Here is an 8,611-nt window from a genome sequence, read left to right on the forward strand (position 1 = left end):
TATTCACAAATTCTATTTGTATAAAGGTCTCAACATCGAAGCAATACAGGCAATAATGTCATTAGCTAATAATGGGAATCATTTGAAGAAAAATACTAAAGTATCTTAAATACTTAGCCTAAAATTTTGCAAACCATAATTGCACCATTCTTGAGAAAGAGTGAAAAGATTACAGCTAAAATGGGGTCAGCAGTACATGAGTTTTGTCCCACAAAACTTTTTAGTGACTTTCACTCCTTTCATATTTCAGCACAACTTCATTTCACTCTACTCAGCTGAGAGCTGAAATATTTTGTAGGTGCGACCAGAAGCACTGTCTGGAGTTAATGTGTAGAAACACAGAACAGTACAATAAACCCTCTGTTCCATTGGTGTTAGGTCCAGAAGTCCTCTGAACTTAGCTTCCTGGTCTTTCCTTCTCATGTGTTCATCCATACAGACATCAGCCAAGTAAAGCCAGCAGAATGCTCTTTTGGAAACAAGAGAAATAACATACTACCTCTGTGTCTCAGCTGGAGAAAACTACAAAATGAGAGGTAATTCAAGGCTGGGGGAGCAATAATATTATTCATCAGAGAGAATAATCTGTCTCTGGTTTAATACGAAGCTGCCATTGGTGGGACTGTTAGGTACGGAAAGGATGTCCTGCAAAAGAACCACAGACTTCAACTACCATTCAAAGAAAATACTTAGAGCTAGAAATATTTAGAGCTAGAAATATTTGTATATTCTTATCAGTCAGTTTTCAGTAGAAAAGTCCTGATAAACTCTTTCCTCATGAGATCTGTTGTTTGCCTCTTCCCTACAGAAATATAAAGTGCAATAATCATATGGGAATGCACCATCTCACTATAACAGGCATCTGGGTTTTTTTCCCCAGCTGTTTCATTATTCAACATAAATCTCACTAAAATATCTGATGACAATACCTTTCTGATCCAGTTTTCTCTGCTTCCCATATTTTTGAAACAGTCTATCAGTAATTAATTTTTAAGATATTTTTAGGACCTGAAATATTTTTAGTATGCAAATTAATTACACATTTACAATAGAAATGTTCTGAAGTATGTAATTAGAGATAGCCTTTGAGTGGTAAGATGTTAAGTACTTTTATACAGGATGTGGTTTCATCTCTCAGTTCCTGCAAGGCTGGTTACTAAAAAAATACTGTACATCTTATTAATCAGTTTCATATTGGGCTAAACTGAAACAAGTACTAGGAATGACATTAATATTTTGAACTTTATCCTCCTGAATCCCTCATGCTTTAAAAATACCTGCTAGCTGCAAATATGCTACACTTAGAGAAACTAGATTTGACCTTGCAGTACCCTGCAAATGTACCAGAGGTGCCTTCCTCCTTTTGCTCAATTAAACAAGGCTCCAAGCACTTGCTGTCACCTTTGTATTTGTTTGTTACCGATTAAAGTGCTCTTGCTGCATGAAGGTTCACATCTGCGACAGCAGCTGAGAAAATGTTTTATTTTTATCTCCCTGTGCTCCTAACTTCTTCAATTAATACTGTGAATTGAGCAGACTCCTTGAACTACCTTTTTTATAACAGTTGTTTCCCCTCAGAGCAAAGCTGTCTCATTTCTTGTAGATGGGATTTTGCTTTGACTCCAGGGTCACATCAAACATTTTACAGTTTTTCAATAAACTTATCTTTCCTTATTTGCATGAAACTTAGCAAATGGTGTTCATGACTTATTATTTTTCTCCTAAAGAAATAAAATGTAAAAGTCTGCCTATCTTGTTTCATTACCTGCTTATTTGTAATTACTGAAATACATAAAAGCTTTTTGTTAGATTAGCCCCTGTTTTTTATGTCAGGATCTTGCAGCCGTAGGCACTCTCCCTTATGTATGAAGTCCAAACTGCAAAAACAAAATGGTGGCAGAAATCCTTCTCTTCAGTAAACTTTACAGACATTTATGGAAGCACTTAAGGTCCACATTTAAGGGCACTGTGGTACTTGTCACATAATTTAATATATCCAACTAATGCCAGTCTATGAGATGATCGACTGCATTTCAACCTTGTGCCATTATTAAGACATAATTCTATTTTGCAATCCTGTTGCACATAGCTGGCCTAAGCCTTTCTCAGGACCAGCCTACAAGCACATAAATAGAAGTTCAAGCACTTGGCATGTCAGAAATATCCTCTTTATCTTGTGATCTGGCAGCTACACACGTGTTCATCATGTGACCTGTCATGCAACAAAGATGTTTAAGTGTGCTCTAGAAAGATGGTAAGTAATGGACTACAGACTTTATTGCTCTACGTTTCAGGCTAAAAGTAGTTGATATTTAAGTTGGGCACCTATCTGAAAACTACTAAACTTAGTAATGTCAAAGCCTCACTGAAACATTCAAATGCAATTGTTTGTATTCATTAACCATTAACATGTGCCCACCATGCTTTTGGCTTCCCACTTCCCATGCTTTTGTTGCATCCCACCTAGCAACATTACCAAAAATAGAATGTTTGAGCATGTTTCAGAGAATAGCTTGAAGTATAAACTTTCTTCAGTAAGTTAGATAGACCAGGTAATCCTGTTATCAGGGGAGAACATTTAGATGAAGAAATATGGAATATACAGTGCTGCCTGCCCTCACAACCAAAGGATAAAATTTGGCCTGCAGCATCTACTAGTATAGAAGAAGACTGTGATGGTAAACACTTGAATGGGAATAAGCTGGTGTCACATAAATCAGATTAATTATGAAGAATTGTCTTTCTTATGTTCCTAAGTACATACTGTAGCTTTTAATGGAAGTGATTGTCCTGATAAATACTTAGAGGTCTTTATCTTACTCTAAACAAGAACTGGGACAGTTGTAGCACCACTGCAACAACCTCTTTGCAGACAACTAGCAAGACCTCCACTGGCTGTGAACAGTTTCTGACATCATAGCCCTTTACCAATATTATATAGAGTTTCTGCTAACAATCCTTACTACACAATCTAGTGCTTGTCAGCCAGAAACTTTTTAACCCCCAAAATTTTACCTATATGTGACCTGGCCTTTTTTATTAGCAAAAACTGGATTATGATGGATAGTGTGAGAAAAAAAAAAAACCTGCAAGGATACTTCCATTGTAAATTATTAACTTCAGTATCTAAGTGTAATTGATTAAGGAACATCAGTTAAGGTAGTTTACACTAACTACTGTGAAAAGGCACCAAAAGTCAGGTGTGTTTCTAAAAGCATTGCTGCATGACTTCAGAGTAGCAAATTGAACCTGCAAAAGAATGTGAAAATAGCACAAAAGTTACTGTCATTTACACTGGCCAAGTATAGTAAGTAGTATGACAGCCTGTCTCATGTTTGGCTAAACAGCATCCCTGAGTGCTCCCTGAGGCTAAAGCTGGATCTTTGTCCAGCTTACACTGCAAAGGGCAGTGAAGGGTCTGGTAAGTGACGAAACAAATCTTTGAGTCAGTCACAGATGGGAAAAGTGTTCCTTGAATATTTGTAGTTACTAAAGCCTGTCTTCCTGGAGATCAGGGATTTTTTTATTCAAAAACTGAAATTTATGTGTTTTTCCCACATCTATACTCTCACAATTCCCCTCTTCCTCCTAAATCCCAGATGATTCCAGTGATGTCCATGGTGACTGACTTGCCACGTGAACATGCTGAATAACTAACCTACAAACCACAAAAGAAATATCAGTTGAGTTCAGACTTAAACCTTTTTCTCATCAGAGACACTAATTTTATCTCTCTCATTTCCCTGCCATCATTTTTCATTCAAGTTTTGGGACTAGACTAACTCATTAAATATGATTGAAATTAAACTTTAGATTCAAAACCTACTATGAGAAAAGTAAAATACATAGAAGTCCAATAATATTTTTTCTCTTGGAAAACGACATAGAATATTCTTTTTCCTGCATGCCTAGGAGGAATACATTCCATTTTCTTTTCTTGGCAGGAAATCTAAAGAGCCAGAACAGATTGCTGTTGAAAAGCCATGAAATTGATTCTCAATCATCTCTTTTGTTGGATCATTTTAGCTATAGTTCTGGTATTTAAAAAGTAATCAGGAGGATAGGTTTTAGCACTAAGTAAGGTGGACATGATGACCTGAAATGGCATTACCTGGCCTTTTCACAATTGATAAAATTGCACAACTTTTCACAGAATAAATTGCTCATTGCACATCATGTTTGTTTAAATTTCAGCAAAGTGTAACTACTATCAGCAGGAGTCTATACCAATTATATCAAAAATCCTGTTTACAGCACAGTGCATGGGATGATTACTACTTCTCACACTTTAATATTCAGTAAATGGTATGAAAGTTATGTGGGGACTCAGAAATCAGAAATCAGGATCTCTGCCTCAGTGTGTGTCTCTCTCATAGACAGCCTGAAAGAAACAGACTGAGAAGTGTGCTTGCATTCTTGACATCAGTCTCTAGGCAACAAAGAGCTGAATTATGGCTACTGAGTAGCACATGATCATAAAAGGCTTAAATTTCAGGAATCACATAAATACTATATGCACCTGTATACTTCAAAGTATCTAATCCATACTTACTACACATATATGTATGTATACATAAGAGTATGCACTATGTATAAAGTGTGTGTATATATACATATATTTGTACCTAAAGGGACATATGTTAATGTGATTCTCATATAAAGATGTATCTATAACATATGGGTACAATATATATATTGCATGCAGAACACATGTATACTGGAACAGATGTTATTTCATGTGGTTCTCATCATACATGTGCATATGTAGAGAGAGGTGTGTGTGATACATGTGAGATACATATGTATGTACCTATATTTGCATGAAAATATATGTATAGATGACGATTAAGTCCATCATGCTTGAAGTACTTACATTCAGACCTCAAAGAAGAAAGGCCGTATAGTCATGGGTTTTGGCCAAGCCACTGCAGGCTGATGTCTAATCTGTTTCAGTTTCCTGTAATGTCTGTATCAATTTATATTACCTCTAAACTACCGAAGAGTGTGTTTTGAGTCATACTTTGTGAGGTGATATGTGGGCTTGAAGTCAGAGCACATCCAGTGTGGCCTAGAGTTTGTTCTTTCTTTAGGGATGCAAGGGGATCATCCAGGAGATGCCATTAATCTCATTTAAGAACTCACCATCTCTGAGGGTTCTTTGACTTCCCTGCTCAAAAAGGCAAATGTTTCTCTTCCTTGACTGTAATCACCCAGTTCAACTAAAATAAATTTTCCTTCACAGGAGGGTAAGTGGGAGAGTTGGTGGTTTGCATGGACTGAGTCATTTCTCCTGTGGAGAAATCCCACATTAAATATTCAGGGAAATAGGAAACATGAAAGAGAACAGTCAGAAAAGTGAGCTCATCATGTACATCTATAGATGCAGGCAAGCAACACTCCCTGTTATTTAGCAAGGTAATATCTATCTTTAACAAACTCTTTTATTTCCTGGCTGTCCAGTAGCAATTTCATTCTCCTTTTCCACAAAAGCATCTATCCCTCCTTACTCTTGCTCTTTCACTGCAGAATGGGAAGTTGAGACAGTAAAGCTTGTTTTGAGAACCAAGAAATTACAGCTGTTTCAATCCGAATATTAAGAGGGTTGCAAGGCAACCTAACAGACAGAACAGGTGATCCTGCCAGCACTCTCCAACTATTGATCTGAAGGCCATTTTGTCAAAACCTCCTTAATTTACAGATATTGAGAATCATAGAATTGTAGAATCATAAAATGGAATCATAGAAGCAATTGGGTTGGAAAAGACCTTCAAAATCATCAAGTCCAACCCTTCATCCAACACTGCTGTGGTTATTAGACCATGGCACTAAGTGCTACATCCAGTCTCATCTTAAAAACCTTCAGGGATGGTGAATCCACCACCTCCTCGGGAAAAAGATGCAGCTGTTGCATTGGCTGGGAATCGAACCCAGGCCTCCAGCATGGCAGGCGAGAATTCTACCACTGAATGACCAATGCCAGGTAAGATATTTTTAACTCGTTTACAGAAAGGTGGTCAGTCTTTCTTTATTTCCATAAAAATTAAATGTTCCTTTCGAAAGTATCCAGCTTCCTGAAGATCATCTCTGCGTGGACTCCTTATACATGTTCGGATTTCAGCTGAGAGGCCAAGACAAGAGAACCAGTGCAGTGAAGAGGCAGAACAGGAATAGGGAAGTGCTACAGAGCCCAGAGGTCTAACGAATATTTAATTATTTACAGAAAGCAGATCAGCCAAATTAGACATCCTGGACCTTTGATCACTCTGCTGGGACATAAAAGACTGCCCTATCTTCCACTCTGTCTGTTTGGAAAACGGGGTCTTTTTACATTGGTAGTTGTTTAAGAGTCCATTTGTTAGCTATCTGGAATCTTAAAAGTGTTGGGTTTTGTTCACAGCCTGCAAAACAAGTGTCAGGCTTCACATGTGAAGGTGGGATCCATTTACCCAGCCAGACAACACGTGGCAACACTGGTCATCTCTCAAACAGTCATCACTTAACTATTTAGGGCTTACTAGGTAAAATCAAAAGCTTAAAATGCTACCTGAAAGCCAGGCACCCATCCCAGTCAGGAAATAATAGGACTAAATTAGCAACAGTACCATCAGGTTTTGTTACCCTGGCAAGGGCAGGAGGACTGGCTTCAGGACTCAGGGCCAGCTTGGAGTCAAGCAGCTGAGGCGGCTCTCATCCCACTGGGATGCCAGGCAATGGCCCAACCTGGCCCGTGGCACTTGCTATTCAACTGGAGCTGAGCTACAGAGCCTGGGGCACCACAGCCCTGTCCTGCCACCCCACAGGACCCACCTGTGAGCCCATGGCCTGGCCTCAGCCCATCCCTGTTGTCCCAAATATGGTTGGGACATTTGAATTGGTGAAAGATCGGTATTTCCCATTTAGGAAACAATGTAAAGATAGAGCAATGGGCTCTACATTCCTTCGGCTCCCTTTTACCATGTATGTTCTATGAGGAAGGGGCTTATGTGAGTAAGGGGGAATTGCAGCCTCTCGGTTGGTATTTCACTGTGTCAATGATTAAAGGTCAGCACAAAGTTCAAGCAAAATTCTTCTTTGGCTTCAGCAGTAGCTTTTTATGGTGTTACCTCCTTGCTGGATTATAGTGTCATCCTGCTCTTGCTCCTCAGGTTGTGGCTCCTTGTTTCTGTTAGCTGTCCTTCCAGGAAAGAAGTGATGGTCTGCAGGGAGCTGAGAGTCTGCAAGCTGACATGGCCCCTTGCACCCACACCCCCCACTTCTGCGCACTGCTGATGACTTCAGGGCAGGGGGGAACACAAAGTCATGGGTCCTCTAACGAGGCCACTTCAAATGGTGGGCAGTGGCTTAAAAGCTGCTCTATTTGATTTTCACTTGTAATTCCATGGGCCTGTGCCCTGGAGAGCTGCCAGGCTGGTGCTGTTTAGCTCCTTGCTAAGGTACAACGTATCTGCATCATTTGTACAGGCCTTTATGTCACACAGTGACAAACCTGCACAGAGCCACTATCACCTCTCAAATAAACACTCAGAGAAGCACTTGTAAGTCATGAGGCCAAGTCCATTGGCTGGAAAACTGACTTGTTAATTGCTTCCAAGACTGTTAGCGAGAGTCACAACCACTTAGCAGAGCACTGGCCCTTGCACCTCGAAGCTCCCATTGAGGGCTGCGTGGAGCAAGATGGCAGGGGGCTCGGCAGCCACGCCTGGGATGTGTTCCCAGGGTGTCCAGATCTGCTTAGAGCACCAAAGCTCCAGCTTTGGTGGGAAGATTATCTGCCTCAAACAGGGCAGTGTCCAGGAGCAGGGGAAGATTTCTCAGGCTTTTGGAAACCTAAGGAGAGACAGTTATTTGCATTAAAACAGGGGGAAAGGAATGGCCTGTGATAATCCACATACTGCATCAGGACAGGGATTGCATCCTGATGGGTACATTTAGTTGAGATAATAATAAAAAGAATTGAAAATTACAAAACCAGAAAGAAAAAAAAAAAGGATCATTTGCTATAATCATCCTCTTACTTGAGAGTCTAAAATTCATACCTACGAGATATACTTCTTTTAAAGTATACTATAAAAGACAGAATGCTACTTTGACCTTTGACATCATTAGTCTCTGAGGTGTTATTATGCTGTTCTTTTAGTGTCAACTGTCTTCCTAGTGTCACCTGCTTCCCTTCAATGCAGAAATTTCCTTGTTTGCTATGGAGATCCCATTGTGGCCCACAAGGTAAATGAATCACTGCTCATAACTATTATTTAGCTCAAAGGTGAGGAAAACCTATTAACCTGTAAATCCCTCCCTGTAGTCTTGTCTTGTTCCCGACTGCCATCTTGTGGCAGTAAAAATTTAATTCGGCTGTAGCCAGAACTGTCATTCCAGACTGAGGTGCAGCAAAGCACCGAGTTGTTGCCTATCCCACCTCTATAAGCTTATTCCCTCACGATGTTGAGAGGCACCCTGTGTTGCTGCCCAGGGAATGATGGAATCATTAAATACCATCTCTGAAGGTATTTAAAAGACATGTAGGTGTGGCACTTAGGGACACAGTTTAGTGGTGGACCTGGCAGTGTTAAGCTAATTTGAACAGGATGATCCTAAAGGTCTTCTCTAACCT

The 8,611-nt window shown here is 39.7% G+C and overlaps 1 non-coding gene across 1 annotated transcript; it reads right to left on the minus strand.

The window, feature by feature from the left end:
* Positions 1–5,906: 5,906 nt before the first annotated feature.
* On the minus strand, positions 5,907–5,977 carry TRNAG-GCC. Its single transcript has one exon. It is a non-coding gene; the product is annotated as a tRNA-Gly (tRNA).
* Positions 5,978–8,611: the final 2,634 nt, after the last annotated feature.

Source organism: Pipra filicauda, unplaced genomic scaffold (genome assembly GCF_003945595.2).
Source record: "Pipra filicauda isolate LSUMZ 115617 unplaced genomic scaffold, ASM394559v2 scaffold279_size1008630_pilon, whole genome shotgun sequence".
In the NCBI taxonomy this organism is placed as follows: Eukaryota; Metazoa; Chordata; class Aves; order Passeriformes; family Pipridae; genus Pipra; species Pipra filicauda.